Source organism: Schistocerca americana, chromosome 1 (assembly GCF_021461395.2).
Source record: "Schistocerca americana isolate TAMUIC-IGC-003095 chromosome 1, iqSchAmer2.1, whole genome shotgun sequence".
Lineage (NCBI taxonomy): Eukaryota > Metazoa > Arthropoda > Insecta > Orthoptera > Acrididae > Schistocerca > Schistocerca americana.
This window is the reverse complement of record NC_060119.1, coordinates 78,487,643-78,515,315: the sequence shown is the minus strand read 5'-3', so window position 1 is coordinate 78,515,315 and position 27,673 is coordinate 78,487,643.

Here is a 27,673-nt window from a genome sequence, read left to right as displayed (position 1 = left end):
ATCGCTTGTGCATGAGGCAATAGACAAATTCCTACTTGAAGCGTGGGCACAGTCTGTGCGGCGTGCTTAAAAGCTTCAGAAAGAATGATTTGACAGGGAAGTGATGAAGGATAAAGCCTTGAAACTATCACTGTAAACTTACAAACAGATTGTTCGGTTGCAAATTCATATAGAAGTGACAGTGATATTGCGATGTAGACTTTGGAAGAAAGTAATACCACTTCTTAGTTTTGAAGATTTGTGACTTTAAAAAAATGTGTTTGTTAACATATCAGCTGCGTACGTAATAACGAGAACTTCCTACCTTTTTGATTAGGATTTTGTATCCTTTGAATTATGCAGACTATTATGTTCAACATATTTCCCAAGGAGATGTTAAGCTTCTCCCACCAGGTTGTATGCTCTAATAACACGCAAGAATTCAGCTGAATAAATTCGTCAAAAGTCCGATATTTCCACATGTAAACCCCTGTCATTTTCAAGGCACAGACTGGATCGGAAAAGACCCTAAAATGACAGTAACTGTTACTTGTCAAGATATCGGTGGTTTTCGATGTTATCGGTCATCATTCCCTGGAGTTATTCGCAGACGATGGTTAATTGCTTGCTTGTTCAATGGATTATAAATGTGGTCTCTCACTGTAATGTAGAATGAGTTAGTTTACACTCATAATGCCTGCTAACCGTGAAAAATATGGCAACTTACTGACCATTTTTACGATGGTCTTTCCATTAGTCTTTTCTACCACAAATTCTTTTTTATGCACAGTGACGTCAGTCAAACACATCAACACACACACCATATACACATTTCTAAAAAATTTATTGAGGTGAAGCAGTTGTCAAGAAAATATTAATCATCAGTCTTGTGACTGGTTTGATGTGGTCAACAATGAACTCTTCTCCTGTGCCAACATCTTCATCTCAGAGCAGAACTTGCAATCTACATTCTCAACTATTTGCTGGATGTATTCTAGTCTCTGCTTTCCTCTACAGTTTTTGCCTCCTACAGTTCCCTGTAGTACCATGGAAATCATTCCCTTGACAGATGTCCTGTCTTCCTGTCCTTTCTTCTTGTCAGTGTTTTCGCATATTCCTTACCTCTCTCATTCTGTGTAGAATCTCTTCATTCGTTACCTTATCAGCAGACCTAGTTTTCAACATTCGACTGTATTACCACATTTCAAATGCTTCGAGTCCTTTCCATTCCAGTTTTCTGACAGCCCACGTTTAACTACCATACGACGCTGTGCTCCAGACGTACATTCTCAGAAATATCTTCTTGAATTTGAGGCCTATGTTTGATACTAGTAGACTAACCACTGTTTGGAATGCCTATTTTGCAAGTGCTAGTGTACTTTAGATATTCTCCTCGCTCATTCGTCCATTGGTTGGTTTGCTCTCTAGGTAGCCGAATTCAATTACTTCATCTACATCATGGCCATCAATCCTGATGTTAGTTAGGTTTCTCGCAGTTCTCACTTATGTTACTTCTCATTACTTTCATCTTTCTTGAATTTACTCTCAATCCATATTCTGTACTCCTTCGGCTGTTCATTCCATTCCACGTATCATGAAATTCTTCTGTTTCAGTCAGGACAGTAATGTAATCAACGCATTGTATCATTTATTTCCTTTGACCTTCAATTTTAATTCCACTCCTGAATCTTTGATATACAGATTGAACAGTAGGGATGAAAAACCACATCCCTGTCTTACACACTTTTTAATCCGAGTATTTCGTTCTTTGTCGTCCACTCTTATTACTCCCTCTTGGCTCGTATATTACCCATCTCTCCGTATAGCTTACCCCTATCTTCCTCTGAATTTCGAACATCTTGCACAATTTTACATTGTCGATTGCAGGTCGACGAATCCTATGATCGTGTCTTGCTTCCATTATCAACAGCTACGACAGAATTGCCTCCCTGGTTCCTATACCTTACCTAAAACGAAACTGATCGTCATCTAACACATACACACTTTTCTTTTACGTTGTTCTGCATATTATTCTTGTCATCAACTTGGATGCATGAGCTGTTAAGCTGACTGTGATATAATCCTCGCACTTATCAACTCTTACCGTCTTCGGAATTGTGTGGATAATGTTTTCCCAGAAGTCAGAAGGTATGCCACCAGTCTCATACGTTCTACACACCAAGGTGAATAGTCGTCTTGTTGCCGCTTCCCCAAATGATTTTAGAAATCACCATGAAATGTTATCTATCTCTTCTGCCTTATTTGATCTTCAGTCCTCCAAAGCTCTTTTAATTTCTGAATCTAGTACTGGAATCCACCATCTCTTCTAAATTGACTCCTGCTTCTATTTCTATCAGTTCAGACAAATATTCCCCCTCATAGAGGCCAGTAATGCATCCTTTTCATATATCCGTTCTCTCTTCTGCATTTAGCAGTGAAATTCTCGTTGCACTCTTAATATTACGACCCTTGCCTTTAATTTTAACAAATGTAGTTTTGACAGTCCCATATGCAAAGACAGTCTTTCCAACAAACATTATTTTCTTCTTCGATTTCTTCACATTTTTCATGCAGCCACTTCTTGGTAGATTCCCTGCACATCCTACTTATTTCATTACGCAATGATTTCGTTATTCCTGAATTTCGCTGAACATTTTTGAACTTTCTTCTTTCATGGATCAAGTGAAGTATTTCTTCTGTTACACATGGTTTCTTTATGCTTACCTTCTTTATACTTGCGTTGTTCTTTCCAGCTTCTGTGATTGCTATTTTTAGATGTGTCCATTCCTCTTCAAGTATACTTATTACTGAGCTATTCCTGGTTGCTTTGTCTATACTCATAGACAACTGCAAACGGATTTCGTCATTTCTTAATATTTCTCTATCCCACTTCTTTGCGAATTGATCCTTCCTGACCAAACTCTTGAACTTCAGAGTAATTTTAATGATTAGTACATTGTGATGTGATTCTATATTGCCCCTAGGTACAGCTTACAATCCAGTATCTGATTTCGGGCCGGCCGAAGTGGCCGTGCGGTTCTGGCGCTGCAGTCTGGAACCGCGAGACCGCTACGGTCGCAGGTTCGAATCCTGCCTCGGGCATGGATGTGTGTGATGTCCTTAGGTTAGTTAGGTTTAACTAGTTCTAAGTTCTAGGGGACTAATGACCTCAGCAGTTGAGTCCCATAGTGCTCAGAGCCATCTGAACCATCTGATTTCGGAATCTCTGTCTGATCATAATGTAATATAACTAAAATCTTCCCATATCACCTGGCCTATTTCCTAAGTATTCCTGTTCCTCTTTTGGTTCTTGAACAGAGTATTCGCTATTACTAGCTGAAATTTATTACAGAAGTCAGTCAGTCCTCTCTTATTCCTTGTCCCAAACCCGTATTCTTCTGCACCTTGCCCTACAACTGCATGCCAGTCCCCTATGACTATTAGATATTAATCTCCATTTGCGAAATATGTTACCCTTTCAATATCCTCATATACTTTCTCTATCTCTTCATCTTCAGCTTGCGACGTAGGGATGTATACCTGGACTTTCGTTGTCGGTGTTGGTTTGCTGTCAATTCCGATAAGAACAGCCCTATTACTGAACTGTTCAGAGTAACACACTCTCTGCCCTACCTTCCCATTCCTATCGAATCCTACTCCCATTATACAATTTTTTTCTGCTGTTGGTATTACCCTATAATCATCTGACCAGAAACCATTGTGTTCTTCCTATTTCACTTGACTTACACGTATTATACCGACATTGACCTTTTGCATTACCCTTTTCGGATTTTCTAGCTACTGTACCACGTTCAAGCTTCTAATATTCAATGTTCCGACTAATAGAACGTTATACTTTCGTTGGTTATTCATTCTTTTTCTCATCATCACTTCCCCCTTCACAGTTCCTCCCAGAGATCCGAATAGGTACGATTCTGGAATCTTTTGCCAATGGAGAGATCGTCATAACACTTTTTCAGTTACTGGCCACAAGTCCTGTGGATACACATTATGTGTCTTTAATGCAATAGTCTCTATCATCATGCCGCTGGTCAGTGCTGATTCTTCCACCTTTTGGGGGCAGTTTCTCACCCCAAAGACAAGAAAGTACCCTGAAGCTCTGTCCACTCCTTTATCCTCTTTGACGAGACCGTTGGCAGAATGAGGGTGACTTCTCATGCTGGAAGTTTTCAGCTGTCAGTTGTAATCATTAAAAACATTTTGAGCAGTGGTGGGTTTCGAACCTGGGAAAAGGATGTTTTGGTTACTAATCAAAGACGCTAGACTTTTTTCTTTTTTTTAAATCTCGTATTGTTAGTTTTCGTTCGTTGTATTTGCTCGGCGCGGACGTCGCGAGACACACGTTTATGTTCGTTATTGCTCCATTAAGTCATTTTTTTATTACAGAGGGCAGCTAACCCTCTGACAGAACACGCTGAGCTACCGTGCCGGCATGCACCTGGACCATGGGTGCTACATTAGATTTTTAAGAAATGGAAAACTAAAACTTTATTAGATTCTCTTTTAGTGTACGAAATTCTATGTTCATCTCCTGTGTGAATTCATTCCATTAATTTTTTATTTTTTCATTCCTTTGTATTGTTCATTCTGGAGCATTTTGTCTGTGTGAGTTGCATACATTCAGGAGTAAGCGTACCTTAAGGCAAGCTTATTTTTCTGTTCATTGATTTATCATACCCTGGAGATTGATTGATGACCACCTACAGATAATCTGTCCTTCTGAGAAAACCCCCCCACACCTCCTTGTCCTCCTCCTCCCCCAAACCACTGTGAAATACCCTACCTCCACGTCCCCCTCGCCAACACAAACACACTTTTGATATAAAATTAATTTGACTAATTAATTAAATTGATCCATTAATAAACCGTCCCCTCTGGGAAATCCCCCAGCCCTCCTCTCCTTCCCCCACTACCCCTCTCCTCCCAATCTGGAAATTCTTGGGGAAAAGACTCAGATTACGCTGGAAAGGAAGGATTTCAGGACATGGAATTCAAATCAGTGTCAATTATAATATTGTGTTCAATTTAGTTTGCATGTTCTTTATTTAATTAGTGGAGGTTGGTGTTGGGAATTTACCATAGGAGTAAGGGAGGAGGTAGGAATAGGGAGAGGTGAGGGTTTCTCAGGAGGTTTGCTTATCCCCAGGATATAATAAATTAACCCTCAGGTGCACATAAATCAAAAATTAAGGAAACAGTAGGTATGCCCCTGAATGGATGCTTACCGCTGAATGTGTGCAGCCTGCACGAATGAAATGTGTCAGAACGCATTTTGCCCAACTACTTCCGTTGATGCATTCATGACCCCAGTACTCTGACTTCTGGGAATGTTTTCCAATGATAGAAACGACCTTGTTTATGTTTAGCTTTTACTGTTGCTCGTTTCTGTTACTCTACTTAACAGTCCCAGACTTGTTCAACTTGTTGTTAAAACATCCACATTTGCAACTCTGTGGTTAACTGCAGTGCTTGTTCAAATGCTCTGCCTTTCAAAAAGGATAAAACCATTTTTCAGAAGCAGAATTTCGATTACCATTGCCTATTTGTGTAGCATTAATTATTTCCTGTAAATGTGTGGCAACACGTAGTGCTGTAGCCAAATCCTCTACATTTTCCATGCGCACTGGTAACGGAAACTCCGCAGGAATTCCTCGCAAAAGCGCATCATGTCCTTTGTTTTCTGCCTCCCTGAGTATTGCTCCATAAGCTTCTGGTTTAACTGTCAACTCATTTACTTTATGAATTCTATTTGAAAAAGCCTCCACAGTCTCACATTCTGTCTGAACCCAATCAAATTTTCCCTATAAAAAAAAAAAAACACTATTCTGCTTGCAGTATCTCTGACACAACCTCCCACTAATTGTTAAAGTAAATTGGCATTGCTCAGTACTTTTTGATACAACATGTATGTCTTGGCTTCACTTGTAAGACATAAACACGCCGTCCACAGAGTAGTTCCATGTGTCCAATCACTCATTGCAGCTGCAGCCAGTACATCATTAATGGGCACTCTTGCGTCCTCTGTTGTTCTGCTGCAGAAGGGTGTCACTAGGTTAGCTGCTGAAAGATCTACTGAAAAATGGGGAATTGGTGCTGGCGATTCCAATTAACTCGAACCCGACTGTGACTCTTGCACAGCCTGCAAAGATTCTGATAGGGCCATCCCTTCACTACGGCGTAACTATTTTGCCTGTTTTGCTTTTGATAAAATTTACCACCGTACAAGAAGTAGGTGGTCGTCACACCATGTCTAACAACTTTATAAGTTCAGGAGGAAACCGCTCTGGTAACAGTTTCAATGTGTCCTCTACAGGAACTTTTGTAAATACTGGGACAACTACTAGGCTGACTAAAATATCGTTTGGGCCAACTGTAACCTGTTTAATTTTCTCAATGAGCATCTCAGAATCTTTGATATGATGTTCGCAGAGGCCGACTATCGGGGTCATCAACTTAGTTAAATATTTGGCCAATCTGTAGGTAGAGAACCAATGGCGCAGTGAACTAGCCTCAGTGGGATACCTTCTTTCTGGACTTTAGGTAATCCGTACATCCTAGGAGATCTAGGAGCTCGTGCTCTAAGATGTTTGATGACATCCTCCGGTAGACCAGAATTCTCCCCATTTTTCTGCTGTATGACAGGGCTGGGTCCCCTTTATGGCATTTGTATGTGCTATCTTGCAACAACGATGTCAATTTACTGCGATATTCAGTAGTATTAAGAACAACCGTGGCATTTCTCTTGTCAGCAGGAAGTACCACAAGATCTTCGTCTTTCCGCAGTACAGGAAGCCTCTATCTCTCTGCTCCCCTGATGTTAGGCTATGACGGCTTGCCTGAAGCTAAAATGCGACTGGTGGTAAGTCTTACATTGTCGGCTTCATCTGGTGAGATATGCTGCACCGCCTGTTCCGCTCCACAAATAAACTCCACAATAGGTACAGTAAGTGCGTGATGTAACAACAAAATTCAATCCTTTATCAAGGGCCGAGGTGGCTCCTTCGTCCAAGTTATTGGCCGACAGGTTGATGACAGTGCGTGCCCTTCCATAGGCACGTGATTGCAAGACTCTCAAATTCCTTTGTCTATTTAGCTGTGGAATTCCTATGATGAGCTCTTTGATGAGCTGCCGTCGGCATATCGACACACTCTCAGTCGAGAGCTGAGCGTATTGCAGATGGAAAGAGATGGCAATTATATAAATTTCGGCCATTAGTATCCAGTTTGTACCTTGTATGCCGTATCCTTTCTTTGACGATTGCCAGATTAGTCTTCCAGGAAAAATATTATTCACTCCTTCCTGTCTTATGTGATGTTTTACCACAGAAAACTTGGGCACGAGCTACTTATCACGACAACATTGCTGAAATGCCAAATTACTCCGCAACTTTATACATTTCACCTGCAGCTTCACCAGCCGACGAACATGGCGCGCAGTCTCCTCCCTGTAGGTTGGTCAACTAGGGAAGGTGCGCTCGAAATATGCATAGTTGCGGAGTCACTTGTAACTACATGTTGATAATACTTCTTCTTAATTTAATTTCACTTACTGATTGTTGGCATACAGTATAGACTCCTCAGAGTCTTTCGCGACGGCATGTTGTAAGACGTAGTGGTCTCCTGACCTTCATTGCTTACATATTCCGCCTTCGCAATCATATTCCGCACATCAAGACGCTTCATTCGAACCCAAACTCGATAAGATAAAGTCAATGTTGCATGAATTCATGTAAACAATATGCAAATAACTAATAAATCGCAAGTGTGCACTGTGGCTGAAATACTTGAGGCTGGCGCACAGACATACATTCCAGACACGATGGTCACAGGAGCTTTTGGTTCGAGACAGGCAACCGCACGCCAGGAGGCCAGTCCCAACCCATCTACGTCGGTCTGCGGCCGCCCGTGGAGCGGACAGCGTTCGCCCGAGGGAAAGGAGGAATGACCCTGTGTTCGGCTTAAAAGCTAATTCCGCTACATTGTGTGGGAGCGTCCAACCTACGCATTCTTTACACATAGCACGCAGTTTCAGAGATTTTCACAGGGAGACAGCAAACGCCAAACGCCGATACTACAGATTTCCGGATTGGTCGCCTTAAAAGAAACGTCATTCTCCCATTTTAGAAGAGCAATGCTGATTGGCAGACGATATTTCTGACGCCTTGAGCTGCAGGAGTAATGGAAGAGACTTAATGATATACCCGTTCACGTATGGCGTGAAGAGGGGCCGTTCCATTGTCGCTCTTGGAGCGAGGAACAAGTCTCTCCTCAGTACTTCACTGGGAGAGCACCTCTGTCGAGAACGAATAGAAGTGCGACTTTCTATATTGAGTCTTTGCGATTAACCGTTGTTCACTGTGTTGGTGGACACACGTATTGTGCTATGTGAACGGACAGAGTTATAGTTAAATGCCTGACAGCGAATTTTCGAGTGGCATCGCAGTGGACTGGTTATCTGACCGGTGTACCACGCCAATAGTTAGACTAGGGGTGAATAGGAATCCTTGGCCTCATCAAGGCGTAGGGAGAGTTTGATTGGCGAAGATCAATCCAGATAGAACGAGTTATCTTATTTGTCAGCAGCGAGCAGCTCAGAGAGCAGTCATCGCAGCTTACGGTATTGTGCGCTACAGCTATTGCGAGCCCCATATTTCCCCCACAACAGTACACTTCACAGCATTTCACACGCGACAGCCTCGACCGTACCTAGCAACATTCTAAAGGATAATTATTCAAGTTGAGTAGGCGCACCTCTCAGCCATTCTGCCAAGTCAACAACTATCTTAAACTTTGTGTAGAATTTCACTAGCGAATCCTGTTCTTGAGAGGTAACTTCACATTCCTAAAAGAACGAGGATATAACTTGTTCAATTCACAACTAAAAATGCCATTGTAATTTCTCAGAATTTGTGCAAAATAAGTAATAAATTTCGTTAGTTTCATGTTTTTCTTACACTAACTAGCACTACTCCAGTACTCAAGTATCCCACTAGTTACGTAAGAAATTTTGTGAATTTTTGTGTCATTTCCTTACAGCAGACGACTCCAGAAGATATTTATTGCTATAAGTTTTTCAGGCATTTCTCTTTAGAACGTTAGGAGCGTCTGTCTGACCTCTGTAGTATAGTCTGTCGGTAAACTGAAGAGCGAGCGAGCGAGTCCCCACTCTGCCAACCCAGCTGCGTCACAAATCGCTTCTACAGGCTGTTTCACAACGTAGTACCGGCCCTGCGCGGCGCGCACTTTGAAAATCTGTCACGACGCCGTATACAGATACGTCTCGGCTGCGTTTACTTTTAGACAAGTGCATTAAGACCATAAGGAATACAAAAAACGATAGCTTCTTCCGAAACACAACATTATAGAGTAAAGTCGGTATTATACTACAAACATAGAACCGAATGCCTGTTCTTGTGAATGTATTGTATTTACCTCTATTGCTATTCGTAAAACGAACCCCATATAATGCAATCAATCTGTAGAATTTAAGGCTTGTTCTTACTTTTTGTTTCTACTAAAAGGTAGAAGTTTCCTTTGAGGGACTTGCAACACGAAGAGTGTTTAAAAAGCCAGCAGAAGCTTATAATTTTGTGTGTTGTATTAGTCTGATTTGCACTTCTTCTTCGTCACTGTCTTCGTAAACATGTCTCAAAAGTCTGTGTACAATGCTATGCATATTGGGTATTTACTCTGCTGTCAGCGGTCAAAAAGGTTACATGTGTTTTCGTAGCATCAAGGATTTCTTGTTTTGTATAAAAACAGATTAGAAAATCTGTATTAAATTTTGTTGTAGGGATGGAATAAAGGGTATGAAATTTTTAGACATGTTAAATATTGCTTTTGGTGAGCTTGTTGTGAGTGAACCAAGGGCATGCAGGTGGTATAAACATTTCAAAGCAGGCTTTAAAGGACAGCAGTTTTACAAGCATGGATGAGATTAAAAATGCACAGTTAAGAGACCTATGAACTATCCCGAAGAAACAGTTCCTAAAGAATATCGGGAACTGGAAAAAAGCACTGGCACAAGTGCATATTATGTAATGGGGAATATTTTGAGGAGGATAACATTGCTGTAGATTAACAAATAAAGTTCTTACCAAAAAGTAAAAATTAATATGTGAACACACCTCGTATGTCAAGCTTTTTGCTTAGAAGTCCAGAATCGATGTACATGTTTCGAAGAAAATTTCAGCTGTGTTCAGAATAGCTATTGCGCACATATTTAAAGCAATATGTCTCAGAATCAGTTGAATAGTGACCGAGATAAAGATTTTGTGTTCCATAAGAATCAAAGGTGTTACGTGATTTTGAAACTGTCTACAACGATCGGTTTCCTCCCAAGATTATTAGTTTTCCTTCGTGGCGATTCCACTAAACCATGCGGCTCATTTTCGCGTTCGTTCCTTACGCGTCCAATTGGACGAGGCTGACGCTTGTATAAATTTCAGCCCTTTGATTGGGACTGGTAATATTAGCCAACAGTTCTTTTTGGGCCGCCTCTTTAATACACTCTGTAATAACATTAGAGACGATCGAACGCTTGTGCAAATACCTCCTCTTCCTTGTATTCTGCACATTTTCTTGCAATGCTAGACGATTATCCATCACTTCCGGATATCGAAGTATATCAGTAAGCATACAAATTTAATTGGCTAACACTGCCAACTAAGATCCCACGAACAGAATCGACGTATAGCACTGCGCGCCGATCTACATCGCTTGACAGGTAATGGGCAACACATTTTGGGTGCCCCTGCAGGGCGGTGGCAGCATTCTTCCGGGAAAGGCCACTTACCCCACCAAATGCGCTGCTCGGTGTTGAGTTTACAGACAGATTATAGTGTGGGGGTGGAAATTGCATCTTGCAGGAGCCACAGGGTAAAGGGTACAGCTCAGATTAATCCGTTGCGCAGAATAACAGAATCTCAGATCACCCCACGCTCACAATGTCTGAATATAATCTTCTCTGTTTTCAAGCCGCGTCATTTCGGAAAAAATTCTCGAGCTTTAGATGGCTACCTCCGGTACTGTCGTCAGGAGTAAAACCACTGACTGCCGCGGCTGACACGAAATAGAGTTTGAAAAACGAAAGCCGTGGCTCATGCGTCAACATACTGGGATTATGTTCAAAGAGGCGGCTAAGGTTAGAATGAACAGCAAGAATTTTCACAGAGACCAGCGGTACCCCCTCGGTAGGGCACGGGGACGGGCTTTGGATGGCGAAAGGAAGCAACGACGGATGCCTGAAGCTCTTAGGGAGGCGGGAGTGGCAGCTTCAGGCGCGGCGCCCGCCCCTCGCACCCCGTGACGTCACTCGGTCCCTCTTCGGGCCGGAGATGCTGTGCGCTGCATCGTTTCGGCTCTCTCTGATTCCTGCCACAGGCCGCAATCGTGGCTGTATGTGGGGAAAACCGTGCCACCCCTGTCAGATACAGATTTCACAAGGTTTTCTCGATAGTAACACTTTTAAAGTTGAATAGAATATGTGTTCCTAGGTACACGATTAGGTCGCAGTTTGGAACAGTTTTTCACTCTTCAAAAACGGTATTTTTCCGGACTAATTTTGTAACTTTGGGAAAATACTGTAACACACATTAAGTGAATGCTATATTTCTGTTATAGAGCTGGATAGAGGAGAAAGTCTGACAAATGTTCCAAGTTACAACATTCTCCTCTACAAACCTGTCTTGTCATTATCTGGGAGAGAACATCTTTCTCAATTTATAGTGAATTATTATTCAGTTCAACATTCTTATAATAAGTTGTGGATACTGTGAGGTTCCGGTGGTCCTGAAATGCCGTTAAATGCTTCTTGAAAGCACAGTTTTGAACAATCATAAATGAATCATGACAAAAATTAGGCTCCTGCAGTGGGTATGCGAAAGTGCGTTGCTGTCAAGGGTCATTGAAGAAACATGTGTTCTTCATGTAAATGAAGTGAAATGCATAGTGTTGTTGCCTCAAATAATAACACTTTCACTCAAATTTCGTGACATACATAAATTTCATCGACACTGTGTTTATTGCAGACCGGAAACAACCGCGAATAAGTATAGTTATACATATTTTATCTGCACTACATAGTTTTAGAATATAGTGTACTAGATGATGTAGGAAGAGTAAATCAATCCCCCTCCCGTAACGTGTACATTAGCCCAAATAGTACTGTAGTTTCATAAAATATTTTGACGTATTCTGTCATATTGCTTCGTTTATTAAAAATGAAAGCCTACCATGTCTTATAAGAAGTTAAGTGAAAGTTCAAACTATGTTTTGAACGAATTTCACCCCAGGTTCATATTAAATTTTCGAATATGCGTCTTCGTAAAACGCAATATGACTCTGAAAATTTGTAACAGGGGTTTTTGTAAAGCAGTTTTAACCAATTTCCACAGAATATTAACTATGCGAACTGCTTAAAAATAGACTCAATGCGCAATGAATGTTTACTGGTAGGCTCCGTTCTTGCATAGCATATGTGCTTGCCATCTGAGTGGTAAGACTATACTAACTGGAAACAGCTTGGTTGGTTACCATAATATGTTAGTTTCACCTACCATGTAAGTTTCAACTGTGTAGTGTAAACTGGTGCCATAAACAAATCTATATGAATGTGCCATGTACAGAATTACCTTAAGGTCCAGTATTACCTGCAAACAAATCGAAAAAATTGTTTATGTTAAATACTGTGCATTCCATTTCTTATAGCATAAAAAAGGAACAAACTTGTGTGACTTAGAGTATTTTCATATTTGCAATATTTATCAAAAACACAGTAAATTTCATCTCTTTCTCCCTCTTTTTATCTGTCACTAACAAAATCCTTATGCCAAATGAGTGGAGTTCAGCAAATTCATCTCTCTTTCTCTCTCTCAGTAATTTTCATCTGTCTCTCTTTTATAGCTTACAAAACCATTGTTTATGCCAGATACCATACAGCCTCATCAATAAAACGTATCCCTCTCTGTAATTGTTACTTCCTGTAACAGTATAAAAAGCACTCGTTTAAAAACAACATACTACAAAGAACTCCGCCATAGCCGGTCCCAAGCCCAGTTGAAAAAGGTGGAGGGGGAGGAGTAACATCTCATAAAAAAACCTTGGTTCACCTGGCCCGGGTGATAGTACCTCGTGAGAGCCCCTTGCCAGGGACACGGTGAAGACCTCAATGGCAGTGAAGGCGGAGATTAAGATCATCGGTCCGGCGGAACTGGCAGAAGAGGCAACCTTGCTTTTTGAGATACTATAAAAGCTATCGTCCAAGGTTACTTGGACAAAGGGCACGACGGTTCCACAGGTTAGTGGCGGTAACCCTACAGCGTGTGTTCCACATGTTAGTGGCGGCTGATCTATAAAACTCAGAAGTGGAACTCTGAGCTTAACCAGACTGAAATCTCAATTTCAGTCACAAACCCAGTCCAATTAAATCAACATGGATACAGCACCTTCAAAGACAAATTACCCCAGTGGGTCAAATCCCACGGTTGAAAAACCGCAAGTGGTCTATTCGGATTCTGGGGAGACCACAGAAGTGTGCATTTAGGTAAATCGGAGTACCTCAAAACCCCGTAATAACAAAATCAAACCAAAATCTAGAATTTGGCTAATGACAGTTAATGTAAATTCTCTCTTAAAAATGGGAAAACTAAAAAACATCCTGGACAAATTCAGAGAACGTAAAATCAAAATTATTGCATTTCAGGAATCACGGTATACAGATGAAAATCCTTTTGATTCTGAAGGATACAGGATATACAAAGGAAAACCTGGAAAACGAGCCATGGCAAATTGTCCACAATTTGAAACTGGATTTATAGTAGATACATCAATACTTGATTCAGTCGCAACTTTCAAATCTTACTCGGGTCGGCTCTCCACGATGACAATAAAATCAGCTAATAAGATGTACACCCTAATCAATGGATATGCACCAACTAACATCACTAACAAAAACAAAATAGAAGAAATAGAAGAATTCTGGAACCAATTAGATAATATTCTCCATAAAATCTCAAATAACCATGTCAAAATCCTTATGGGCGATTTCAATGCACAAATCGGTAAAGAAAAGGAATATCGATATTGGGTAGGTAAATGGTCAGGGCATACACAGACCAACCGGAATGGCATGCGACTCATTAAAATCTGCAAAAACCATGACCTATTTTTCAAATCAACATTTTTCAAGAAAAGAGCCTCGAAAACGAAAACTTGGATCTCACCTAATCCATTACTAGGTGAATATCAGTTGGATCATGTAATGATCTCCCACGTAAATACAGTAGAAATCATGAAACTTAAAGTCCTTAATGGACTAGACCTACATTCCGACCGTTACCCAACAAAATTCTCCCTAGATATCATTCCAGAAAAAAGAAAATTCACTAAGAAATCTCCACACCGTAAATATGATGTACAAAAGATAAATGGCAATGAACAATTTACAAAAGAAAGGCTAAATTTAAAACCACAAAATTAGCAACAACTGCAAGCAGGACTTTTAAATGCAGCTGAAACTGTAGCACCTCAAACAAGAACACGTAAACACCCATGGTGGACAGATGAGTGTGACCAACTGATAAATCTCGGACAACAGGCGAGGCAAAATTGGTTGTGCAACAAAAATCAAAAGACCCTGGAAGATCTCAAAGATACCAGGAAAACAGTCACAAATGCAATACGAACAGTCCGTAAACAACATGAAGACAAAAAATTGCAAGACATAGAAAATGATTTCAAGAAAAACAATTCCCGAAATTTCTGCAGAGTATTCAAACAAAAATTAACAAAGTACTCTCCTCCATCACTCCAGTTCAAAAATGACCATGGGGAAATTGCTCATACCAACACCGAAAACTGTGAAATTCTTGCAAAACACTTTCCTAAATTACTGAATTGTGAAAAGCCTGCAGAAAAATTCGAGTTCCATCGTACACAACGAAACCCAGACTCAAAGCCACCAAGTTTACAAGAGATTAAAGAGATAATTCAGTCACTGAAAAATAACAAAGCATCAGGAGAAGACCAAATCATCGCAGAATTATGGAAAAGTGCAGCAGGAAATCTTATTGCAAAACTCAAAGAAATTATGCATGAAATCTGGAAAACTGAAAAAATCCCCACAGATTGGAAGACTGCAATCATACATCCTCTGTACAAAAAAAGGAAGTAAAACAGACCCCAACAACTATCGTGGAATCTCTTTATGGTCAATAACATACAAAATTCTGTCTAGAGCCCTACTAAACCACGCAGAACCTCAGCTGGATTCAAAACTAGGCGAATACCAAGGTGGGTTCAGAAAAGGTCGATCTTGCGTAGAACAAATCCTTAACTTGAAAAACTCAGTGAAATATTTACATAGTACTTCAAACAAAAGTTATGTCATCACGTTTGTCGACTTTAAAAAAGCATGTGACAGTATAGACCGAGAATCCCTTTTTGAAGTATTAGCAGAATTTGGACTAGATCAAAAGACAACAAACATCATAAAAGAAACACTCACGGAGACCAAATCCAAAGTAAAATTTATGGAAGAATTGAGCACAGAATTTGAAATAGACACAGGAGTACTACAAGGGGATGTACTGTCCCCAGTGCTCTTCAATTGTGCTCTTGAAAAAGTTGTTAGAGAATGGAAAAAAGCAGGTACACCAGCACACAGACTGGGACCAAGACATAAGGGCATAGAATTACATTGTTTAGCATTTGCTGATAACATGGCACTGATCGCACAAGGCATTACTGATGCACAGAAACAGCTAGAATTATTACAAGAACAGGCAGCTAAAATACGATTACAAATTTCATTTGTAAAAACAAAATTTATGACTGACGTCAAAGATGCACCTTCTGATCCCAATATTGGTAATAACTACATCTCTCGAGTAAAAGAATTTAAATATTTAGGTGAATGGATTGCAGAAAATTGTAATGAAAAGAAATCTGTCAGATCAAGAGTCCAGAAAATGGAGACGGCGTTTCAGTTAACAAAAAACATTTACAACAAAAAGAGTCTCTCGTGGAACTGCAAAATACGACACTACACAACAGTAATTAGACCCTAAGCTCTCTACGCATCTGAGACACTAAAGCTTCAACACAGAACACCAAAAGAGGAATTAGAAGTGAAAGAACGTAAGATAATGAGGAAAATCCTAGGATCAAGAACTAAAGATGGGGTACATTATCCAAAACCCAATGCAGAAATATATAAAAATATCTCCAAAATAATAGACACAATGCGCATGAGAAGAATACAATTCATGGGGCACTTAGAAAGAATGGACTCAAACAGGTTAACGCACAAAATCCATACATTTTTAAAGAACAAAACTACAAGACCGAACTGGTACAATCAGACGGAAAAAGACCTGAGAGAATTAGGGTCTCCAAATCTACATGATAGAAATGAAATCAGGAAAATCACAAACACACGGGGTTTTGAGGAAGAAGAGAGAAAAACTAACCGACATACATGGTATACGCAACGAAAGCTAGCCCATTCGTTGTTTATGAAGGTATACTGGGCGAAAAGGAAGGCCAACAAATGATTACGCGTGTTCCTAAGAGATCCATCAGCGAAGAAGAAGAAGAAGAAGATACTACAAAGACAGCTGATACTTGATTTTAGGGCTAAATGAGGGCACGTACAAAAACAAAACTTTCGAGGGTAGCTGGCCGCGGCATTTACCGATCGGAACAATGGTACAAGGGCTCTAAGTTTGCAGACTTTTTTTTCAGTAACCAATTGCTAATTAATATCAAAACATAAACATAATTTTCCAAGTACGAGATGGAAACATACAACATATTCAAAGGAAATGACGGACAGAGCTCAATACTTAGAAAAGGTAGCTCTTTCCACGTCTAAATTGTCTGGAATATCTGCCGAAAAGTGTAAAGGGTGATGACATTTTGATCGTAGGCTTACTTGCGGGTATGTTACTCGCCATATAAAGATGGAACTACATCTGCCATTTTCTCAAGATTTTTAATGCATCACATCACGAAGCAAAATTTCAAGGGGTAAGAGGATAACGTATATTCTGCATAAGAAAAATAAAATTCATATTATTCCGTGCCTAAAACGGCTTTCCTTGATCCTGAACATATCAGCAGTTATATTCCATTGTATTCTATACACCACCTTCAATTTTTGACATTATAGCGAGACAAACCGTTCCATTAATTACGCAGTTTCATGCGACCGTTAACATGTTACATCACATAAACTACATATATTTGTAATACGCAAGGAGTACGTTCAAGTCATGAATTCCAAAATGCTTACATAGAATATAACGTGGCCAGAGACGATAAGGAAATGAGCTTCCACACAGAGATGAATGTCAGGTATCTCAAAAATATTACCTTCCCAAAAAAGTGCATTTATTTATCATGTAAATTGTGGGGTCCTGTCCACTCGTCTCGCATAGGGTGCCTAAAGGATGCTGCGTTCTCAGAATGCTATACAACAATGAAGCAAATCACGCTAATAATTTATATTACAATGAAACAGACTGACAATGCTCAACTTTGAATTCACAACGGTGTCGGAAGCGATGGTCGAATTGCATGTAATCGAAGTCCTTTGATCTACACAAGGTCCATGAAAGCAGTTTGTGGTGTCACCGCCAGACACCAAACTTGCTAGGTGGCAGCGTTCAAATCGGCCGCGGTCCGTTAGTATACGTCGGACCCGCGTGTCGCCACTATCAGTGATTGCAGAACGAGCGTCGCCACACGCCAGGTCTAGTCCAGAGAGACTCCCTAGCACTCGCCCCAGTTGTACAGCCGACTTTGCTAGCGATGGTTCACTGTCTACATACGCTATTTGCAGAAATGACACTTTAGCATAACCTTCAGCTACGTCATTTGCTACGACCTAGCAAGGTGACATATTCACTTACTATAACTACTATCTTCAAGAATGTGTTCTGAACAGGTAATATCGTGAATCATGTACCGTGGATTAAAGTTAAGTATGGAACTAATTACGTCCGCTATCTGAATTCGCATTCCTTGTTATGTTCCAGACCTCACGTCAGTATAGTTCTTCACTCCTCACGCCAGCCTGCGTGAGCTAAAACGCTTGCATTTCGGCCTCCACTCGTAGCACGGTGTTGGCTCTTCTGGTAACACAAAACAGTTGATATGGATCACTCGTCACTGTTATGGTAATGGTCTCCGCTAGTACTATGCTAATACTGTCCTGGCCCGTGAGTCCCTGACTGATACTGTCCGGCCTGGGGTGGCATGGGTGACGCTTGTATTCTCTTCGACTGGAGGGCGCTCCTGTCATGGTGCGGTCTTTGTCAGGGGACTATCGGCTGATGTTGTCGCAACGCCTCCTCCGCTCTGGTGTTCTGCATTTTCGTGCTGGCACCTGTCGATATGGCGCAACATCATTCGCCCCCCCCCCCCCCCCCCCCGTTTCAAAAGCGTGGGATATTCGTCGTGTATAGAGTATGGAGTGCGACCACGGCGGAGGAGGATGTGGCTGCAGGGGACGTCAAGCTTCCGGTCATACCCAGCCACCCCACCTGCGCTCTGGATGAAACGTGCCATGTAAAACGACCGGAAGGTTACGCGGCCACCTCCTACTGCCATGAACCAGATGAAGAAGGCGGCAACTGCTGAGTTGTGGGCGGGTCCAGTTCCATCGGTAGGACGAGAGGAGGTGGAAGAGGCGAAGGGTCCGCCTCAATGGGGTCGTCCCGCGGTGTCGTGATGACATCCTCTGGCAGCTGCTGTGGCCGCTCTGCTCTCTGGACCCGTGAATCTGGGGGAAGAGATACTGAAAGACGACTGTGTACATGACGGGGGCGTACTTGATTTTGATGGCGGCGCTGCAACCCATCTGGACCTGCAATAAGTTACATGCAAGCGCCAAGACGGACTATCTCGCGTCGCGCCCACAGTCTGCTGCCGCTAAAAACTATTTAAAAGATAATATCATGCGGCGAAAAGCGATACTTGCGGTCTTCCTTCGGCGCCGGTTTCAGAGGAGTGTGGAGGAGATGGAACAGTGTCCGATGGTGGCGGCCGTGAAGCAATTCCGCCGGCGATGGTCCATTTCGTGGGTGCGAACGATATGAGGCGAGAAACAGTTGCAATGCTTGATCCCTGGTGTGTGGGGAGAGAGGTTTGGGCATCTGCTGCTTGAATGTTCTGACAATACGTTCCGATTCGCCGTTTGACTGTGGATAGAACGGTGCACTAGTTAGGTGCTGTATGCCATTGCGTTCACAGAATGTTTCAAATTCATTGGACGTGAACTGAGGCCTACTGTCTTAACACAACTACTTCATGTAAACCTTTGAGGCAGAAAATCGATGCCAACACCTGAATTGCGTTACGTGACGTTGTCAAGTCCATTGGCTCAGCAAAGGCAAACTTGCTGTACGAGTCAACCACAATCAACCAACGAGTGTTGCGAAAAGGTCCTGCAAATTGTATGTGGAAACGTTGCCATGGTGATTGCGACTTAGGCCAAGCAGAGAATTATTGTGGCGGAGCGGACCGTTTCCGCACATGCACTACGCTGTGACATCATATGTTCTATTTGGGTGTCCAGTGTCGACGCTGTAACTGTTTCGTACGAAGAATCCGCCAGTGTCCTTGGTGAAGAAACAGCAACACTTCTCTTAGTAAAGCTTTAGGAATAAGCACACGTGACTGCCCACTGTAATTTTGAACAAGAATGACACATTTCTGTATAGCGAAACTATGGCGACAGGCAAACTATCGGCGCACTATAGAGTTCTTTATTCTGTTCAAGGAACGAGGCCAAGATGTGCGAATGTAAGTCAGCAAAATGTTCATATCTGAATCAGCTTCCGTGGCCTGTGCATTCGTCTTATTGATCAGCGGAAAACATTGAATCAATTCAGAATACTGAGCATCGATGTGACAATAAGATGCAGGAGAAGTGTCAAAGTCTGTATCAGGGCCAATCGGAAGACGTGAAATACTGTCCGCACCACCTAGTTGAGCCGTCGGACGTTACACTATCGCGTACTGATATTGACAAACAACAAAGCCCTTCTTTGCAATTTTTGGGCAGTTCGTACACGAAGCGGTTTCGTCGGAAGAAACACGTACTGCAGAGGCTTGCCATCCGTTACTAGGTACAATTTTCTGCCGTACAAATAGTGGTGAAATTTGGTGACACCATACACAACAGCCAAAGCCTCTTTTTCAACATTGAGCTATGGACAACACTTTTGATGCGAAAGCAATATGCCAGTCTTTATCACCAATTCTGTGCGAAAGAACAGCACCGATTGCATAAGGGGACGCTTCAACTTGGATGACAATTAGCTTGTCAAGATCAAAGTGAACTAAACATCGATCACTGAGCAATGTATCTTTAAGTTTTTGAAAAGCTAGTTGGGACCCACCTGTTCAAACGAAGGAGAAGCTCTTGCGATGCAAACGATGCAGTGGAGCTGCGATCTACGCAGCATCGGTATGAACCGAATATAATAGTTCATTGTCCTTAAGACTAACTGCAACTGTTTGACACTGTGAGGAACTGGCAAGTCTCGTATGGCTAACAAATGCGACTGAAGAGGATATACACCTTGACAGTTTATGACATGACCAAGATATCGCAATTCAGGTTCTAAAAAAATCACACTTGTCCAGTGTACACTTCAGTCATGCATCAGATGACACGCGAAAGAAAGCACGCAAATTTGCAAATGTTCTTCAGGTGTACTACCTGCTAAGACAATATCATCAGATTAGTTCGAACAGTTTGGTACTTGCGCAGTCATCTGTTCAAAATACCGTTGGAAAATGGCGGGTGCGGAAGCACTGCCAAAAGGCAAACGCAAATACTTTAACAAGCCCAAATGAGTATTTACTACACACACTTTTTGAGATTCCTCACCAAGCGGCAGTTGAAGATATGTGTCGCCCAAATCAATATCTTAATAGTAGCGACCAGTACCTAATCTGTCCATGAGATCCAATCACAGTTTGTGGGTTGACTTAGACCTAAAGTCAACACAGAGGACAATGAGACCTGAAAGTTTGGTGATGGTTCAAAGGGCTCTGAGCACTATCGGACTCAACTGCTGAGGTCATTAGTCCCCTAGAACTTAGAACTAGTTAAACCTAACTAACCTAAGGACATCACAAACATCCATGCCCGAGGCAGGATTCGAACCTGCGACCGTAGCGGTCTTGCGGTTCCAGACTGCAGCGCCTTTAACCGCACGGCCACTTCGGCCGGCAAAGTTTGGTGAGCAAAACCAGTGAACTTGCCCATTGACTAGCCGATGTGGGCGCAATAGCTCCGCTATCTAGCAATTCTTTAAGTTCAGCAATGACTTTGTCCTGTAAGGCAATAGGAACAGTTCTGGCCTCTATAAAATTTCGGCCGAGCATTGTGTTTCAGAACAATATGTGCAAAAAAATTGTTAGCTTCGCCTAAACCTTCAGTAAAGAATTCGTATGTGTGACAATTGAGCATTGTGACAGAGGCACCCATGTCCAACTGAAATTTCCCACATTTCCCGCAAAGAAGTAAATGAACAAATAGTTTGTTTGACTGGCGAATCACTGTAGAAATCGCACGCTTGCCAGTTGTGTGCTAATACGTGTTGCAGGCTTTGAATATACTGTGTTAATGACATGCACCTTGTGGCGAGAGTTTTGTGAATGGGCCGAATTCTTATGTTTGCTCCCTTGCAAACATACGGAGTGTACATGTCCTTTCCTACCACAAGCACAACACTGAGCTTGTCAGGAGAAGCGGTCTTGGCGTTTGTGCCGTGAATAATACCGAGGGCAAGACTTAGGGCACGGCGTGCTGCTGCCGACGCCGAATGGCCCGATCGGAAGTGAGGGACTCAACCCGACGAATAGCTGCCTGTCCCAGTTTATGAACTAACAAGGCACCTGAATGATACTTATAAAGTAGTTGCAGAACCTGCTGAAATGATGCTTCAGACTGCTTCAGAATCCGGTCTCTGAGTTTGACATCAGGTAAATTGTACACAATCGCGTCATGCAACATAACATCTGAATATAAAGCACCGCAAGCACATTTGAATTGGCATTTCCTTGTCATACCCTGCAAATCTGTTTGTCCTGACTTTTTTTTTTTTTTTTTTTTTTTTTTTGCAATTAAAGAATTGATACCTAGGTGCTACCACATTTACTTGTTGGTCATAATAGTTTGTTAGCGAGTCCACCTGTTCGTCATAAGACCATTCACTCGAAGTGGCGTTAGGGAAAAGCTTTGTGACTATGCAGATCACTGGACTTCTTACTGTTGATAATAGACAGTCGCTTTTCACAGTACCTAGTACGTTGTGAGCTAGGAGATTCGCTTCAAACTGGGACAACCACTCGAGCCATTCCTCTTCTCGGTCACGAGAGTGCCGAAAAGGTGGTATAGCAACTGTAGTAGGCGGTGCTTGTTCCGTTGGGCACACAGCGTTGGCCAGTAGCTGCTGCACCGTGTTGCGCAACGTGGAGATCTGTTGTTTCTGGAACTGAAACATCAGCGTCAGCTGTGTGGAATCGAACTCCTGTGGCTGTGGCGCCTAAGCAGGGACAGGAGAGGAGGAGTGGGCATGTTGCAAGGCACAAATGCAATAAACAGACAGGACTAGCAAGCGAAAGAGGCAAGGAAAATTTGTGCAACGCCCACCTGAAAACACTCAGCCGGCCGGAGTGGCCGAGTGGTTTTAGGCGCTACAGTCTGGAACCGCGTGTCCACTACGGTCGCATGTTCGAATCCTGCCTCGGGCGTGGATGTGTGTGATGCCCTTAGGTTAGTTAGGTTTAAGTAGTTCTAAGTTCTAGAGGGCTGATGACCTCAGAAGTTAAGTCCCATAGTGCTCAGAGCCATTTGAACCCTTTTTGAAAACACTCGTTAACAAAAACGGCAAGAAACTGTTAAAGATAAGAAGCGCCCCTGCAAAGGAAAGACACGAGGGAATTGAGGCGCCTGCAACTAACAAAATTTCGTGGCCGTCTGGCTCTGGGTTCGGCGGATACTCGTCGCCAAATGTGGGGTCCTGCCCACTCGTCTCGCATAGGGTGACTAAGGGATGCTGCGTTCTCGGAATGCTATACAACGATCAAGTAAATCACATTAATAGTTTATATTACAATAAAACAGAATGACAATACTTAACTTTGAATTCACAACAGTGTCGCAAGCGATGGGCGACATGCTAACAATCAAAGTGCTTTGCTGTATATTACTCCATCGACAGAGAGACTCTTGTTAGGTTGGTTCAAATGGCTCTGAGCACTATGGGACTTAACATCTGTGGTCATCAGTCCCCTAGAACTTAGAACTACTTAAACCTAACTAACCTAAGGACATCACACACATCCATGCCCGAGGCAGGATTTGAACCTGCGACCGTAGCAGTCGCGCGGTTCCGGACTGAGCGCCTAGAACCACTCTGCCACCGTCGCCGGCACTCTTGTTAGGACCCTGAAGAACAGAGGACTTGATAGAACTACACAAGAACTCATAAAATAAATTCTGACAGACACAAAAGCAAGGGTGAGGTTCAGAGGAGCATTGTCAGAAGAATTTGAGATCAAGACTGGTCTTAAACAGGGATGTAGATTGTCACCATTGTTGTTCAATATAGCACTGGACGAAATGATCAGGCAGTGGAGAACAATAAACTAGGAAATGGGAATACCTAAGAGCCATGTGGGGGACAGAAAGGACAACAGCGCTCAAGTGGACTGCCTAGCCTTTTCAGACGATACAGCAATAGTAAGTGAGACGGAAGAAGAAGCAAAGACACAACTCGACAACTTAAGTATGGTATCCAGACAGACAAAGACATTAAATACCACTGCAGACTGGGAAACACCGGAAGGCTCTGTGCAAATGGTGGACAAATTTAAATACCTGGGAGAATTTATAACAAGAAGGAACAGGAGCAAGGAGGGAATAACAGAGAGGATAAAGAAGATGAGGTCATCCTTCTGCATGACAAGAGAGATATACAATAAAACGAATATATCCACAGAGGCAAAGATAAGCCACTACAAGGCAACGGTGAGGAATGCAGTGTTATATTCTGCTGAGACGATGACACTAGGAGGAAATGGTGCAGAACAACTAGAGAAAGAAGAGAGAAAAATACTGGGAAACATAGTAGATCCCAGAAGATGTGGGGAGAAGTGGATGCGAAGACCTAGGGAAGAATTGTACCGTAACATGAGAAAAATATCCGGGGAAATCAGACTCAAAAGGTCCAGATTTGCTGGAAATGTAGTTAGGATGAGTATGGACAGAATGACGAAGAGAGTGTGGGAAACAACAGGGAGGACAAGGGGAAAGACAGGAAGGAAGGACTGCTTGGAATTGGGGATCGAGGTCGAAGGAGAGGAAAATTGGAGGAACAAATATACACCTACGAATATGCCGGAGATGAATGATAGAGAAGAATACAGGAAAAGATTCGAATGTCACTAGTGGAGCCGACAGGAGAAACGGACACTGAAGATCTCGGAAGAACGGGAGAGAAGCAGAGAAAGAATGAAGCGGTTCTGGGGGAAGAAGAGGAAAATGCAGTCCACGAAGGGACTACCCGTGGTCCTACAGAGGCCGTAACGCAAGAAGAAGAAAATGAAGAAGGGCCTGTAAGAAGTCGATGCGGATCACTGCTATCGTAGTGCTCTCCGCTAGTACAGTGCTAACACTGCCCTGCTCCGCGAGTCCCCATTCCGGGGAATTCGGCCGCCGTATTGAAAGTCCTCTTTTAGTTGACGCCACTTCGGCGACTTGCGAGTCAATGATGACGAAATAATGATGAAGGACACGTAACATCCAGTCCCCTGCCGGCAATCGAACCCGGGCCCTTGCGTGGTAGTCGGAAACACTGTCGCTACGCTACGGAGGCGGACTCAGGCTGATGATAATGTCCGGCCGAGGCTGTCAGGAGCGGCGCTTATATCCTCTTCGGCTAGAGGGCGCTCTTGTCGTAGTGTGGTCCTTGTCAGAGGGATATTTGCTGACGTCGTCGCACCGCCTCTTCCGCTCTTGTGTTCCTCATCTTAGTGCCTGCGCTTGTCGATACGCAGGAACATAAATAATGACTTCGAGTACAAAACGCGTGTAGGTTGCTTACTATAACACCCAAGTGTAATCACATATCTGATTCCAAACCAAAATTCGATCTTGCACAAAAATAAAATCATATCCCTAAACACATAAAATTTTGGGTATAAAATACCTGTGGTACTATTGCTGTAACTTGACTGTTCTGTGACATAAAAAATTCATGTGACTTCCATATTGGCACTAATAATAAAAGTTATAATGTAAGATTCTCTAGTTGATGACTAAAGGTCGATATCTTTGCAAGGAACAATGGGCCCTCAAACTTTCCACACCTAACTTGCCTGTATTAGTTACCACATAACACATCTCAAAATGGTTCAAATGGCTCTGAGCACTATGGGACTCAACTTCTCAGATCATTAGTCCCCTAGAACTTAGAACTACTTAAACCTAACTAACCTAAGGACATCACACACATCCATGCCCGAGGCAGGATTCGAACCTGCGACCGTAGCAGTCGCACGGTTCCGGACTGCGCGCCTAGAACCGCGAGATCACCGCGGCCGGCTACACATGTCACTAACAGCCACTACTCATATAACTCACAGATTAGTTGACTAGCCTGTTTTCGTCTATATCCCACTGAGTGAAGAAACTAAAACATGACCTTACTTACAGCTTAAAGAGCACTTAGCGATGAGAGTAATTTGCTCTTAGCACCAAAGTAAAACTGTTTAACTGTCATAAACTCTTATTTCATTGGCTAAAATCGAAATCAAAGTCATACAAACTTTACACAGATCGCTCTGCAAAGGTATTAACTTTACCCTGTAGATCAAAATCTTTACTATCTTCGGCTGATAATGCCAACTTGGGCTATGACACAGTATAGCTTATATGATCCTTCAGCCATTACATCTTCATTTTACAGAAACACTGTAAAAATTGCTCTGTACAGCACTATTCTTAAAAAAAATTATAACAAATAGCCCCACACATCATCACTGCTACAGTACATTGTAAGAAATTGACTGCGCAATACACCATCACTGTTACGGAAAAATTGTAACGAAGAGTCTCGTACTCTGACATGTTACAGCGAAATTGTAACAAGTTGCTCCTTTCGTCAACACATCCCAGCAAGTGTATCAGAGTCTGGGCTTACTATAGGAAGAGAATTGTAATAGTGATCTCTGAGGTTCTTCTGCCATCTGGTGCAAGTCTTTCTGTTTGCAACGCTTCAGCAACTAGCGAAGCTTTGTGGAGAAGATGATACGAAATGATGAGGTCAACAAAAGCACCGAATCCTCGAGCGAAGAAAATCTGTGAGCCTGCCGGGAATCGAATCTGTAACCCCGTGATCTAGAGGCAGTGATGCTAACCGGTGATGGAGACTAAGATGTGTTACAGTTAAGATAAGAACCGTGTTGTTGTAGCAACTTTTATAAAGTTTCATTAGCAATGAACAGTTATGACAAGCAAAGTATCACCTGTTAATGGCTGTATCATCATCCCTATTCACGCAAAATTTGTGGTAGTCGTAATTTGTTAGATTTCTTTGAATAATATTTTCGTACCTTATTCTAAAATCAAAACTCGGTACTTTCAATTCCAATGAACCTTCATTTCATTCAGTGTCGTCTATAATTACTAATTCTTCAAAGCAATAAGGAAGTAAACCTATAACCCGAAATCGAAAAGTTTATTCTGCAGCTCCTCTTATTTAAAACATTTATATTACATATCTGTAGATCCATGCGAAAACGCTTTATCTACGTTCAGCTTGGAGGCTGAAAGCTATACTCCAGCTGTTTGATTCACATTTGACGTCTTGTACGACTTAATTTTTAGCCTGCACTTGGAAACGACTCACAGTAAAAACAGGTGTATCTATATAATGCGCAGATGAAAAGTGATGTCTTTGTTTGATTTAAGCAAACATCAGTAGAAAGTCGTTACAGCACTTGCCGTGAAAAGCTAAAGTCCGAGGCTAAACTCCCAGTTTGAACACAGCTTTGATCAGCCAGAAAGTTTCAAAACAGCGCACACTCTACTGCACAATGGAAACTGTATCTTGTATTTGCTTCACTTGCCTTCATCTTCCTTGAAGTACATTAGCTTCATGTCTGCAGTTGTTATCTCCTGATTTTATTGCTGCTGAGAGACTACTTTTACAAATAGAGACTTCAGCCCAAATCCGACCAAGAGAGAAGTGAGACGGCAAGTAGCCTGGGCGTCGAAAGTGAAACATGCTGGTTTTAAACATGGACATACGTCAAATGAAATTTGAAAGTAAAAACAATCAGGAAGTTCATCTTCATTGCCGGAAGTAAATTAAAATCGGCCAAGGGGCTACAGCATAGTAGCCAGATGTAGTTAGGTAAAATTAGTGAGAAGACAAATCAGTCTTGAACTTGAAAAGTACTAAAAGGTATTTACGGATGAGTAGCATTTTATTCCAATTTTTACCGACTAACCTTCAAAACCAACCTCTCAAACACATAAAGTGGAAGCATAAATATTTGCTTTTACAAATCGTATGTTCAACAAGCTTTGACGTTAAGGTGGTGCAACATCGCACTAAATATTACTGATCAATTAAATATGATTTATTGG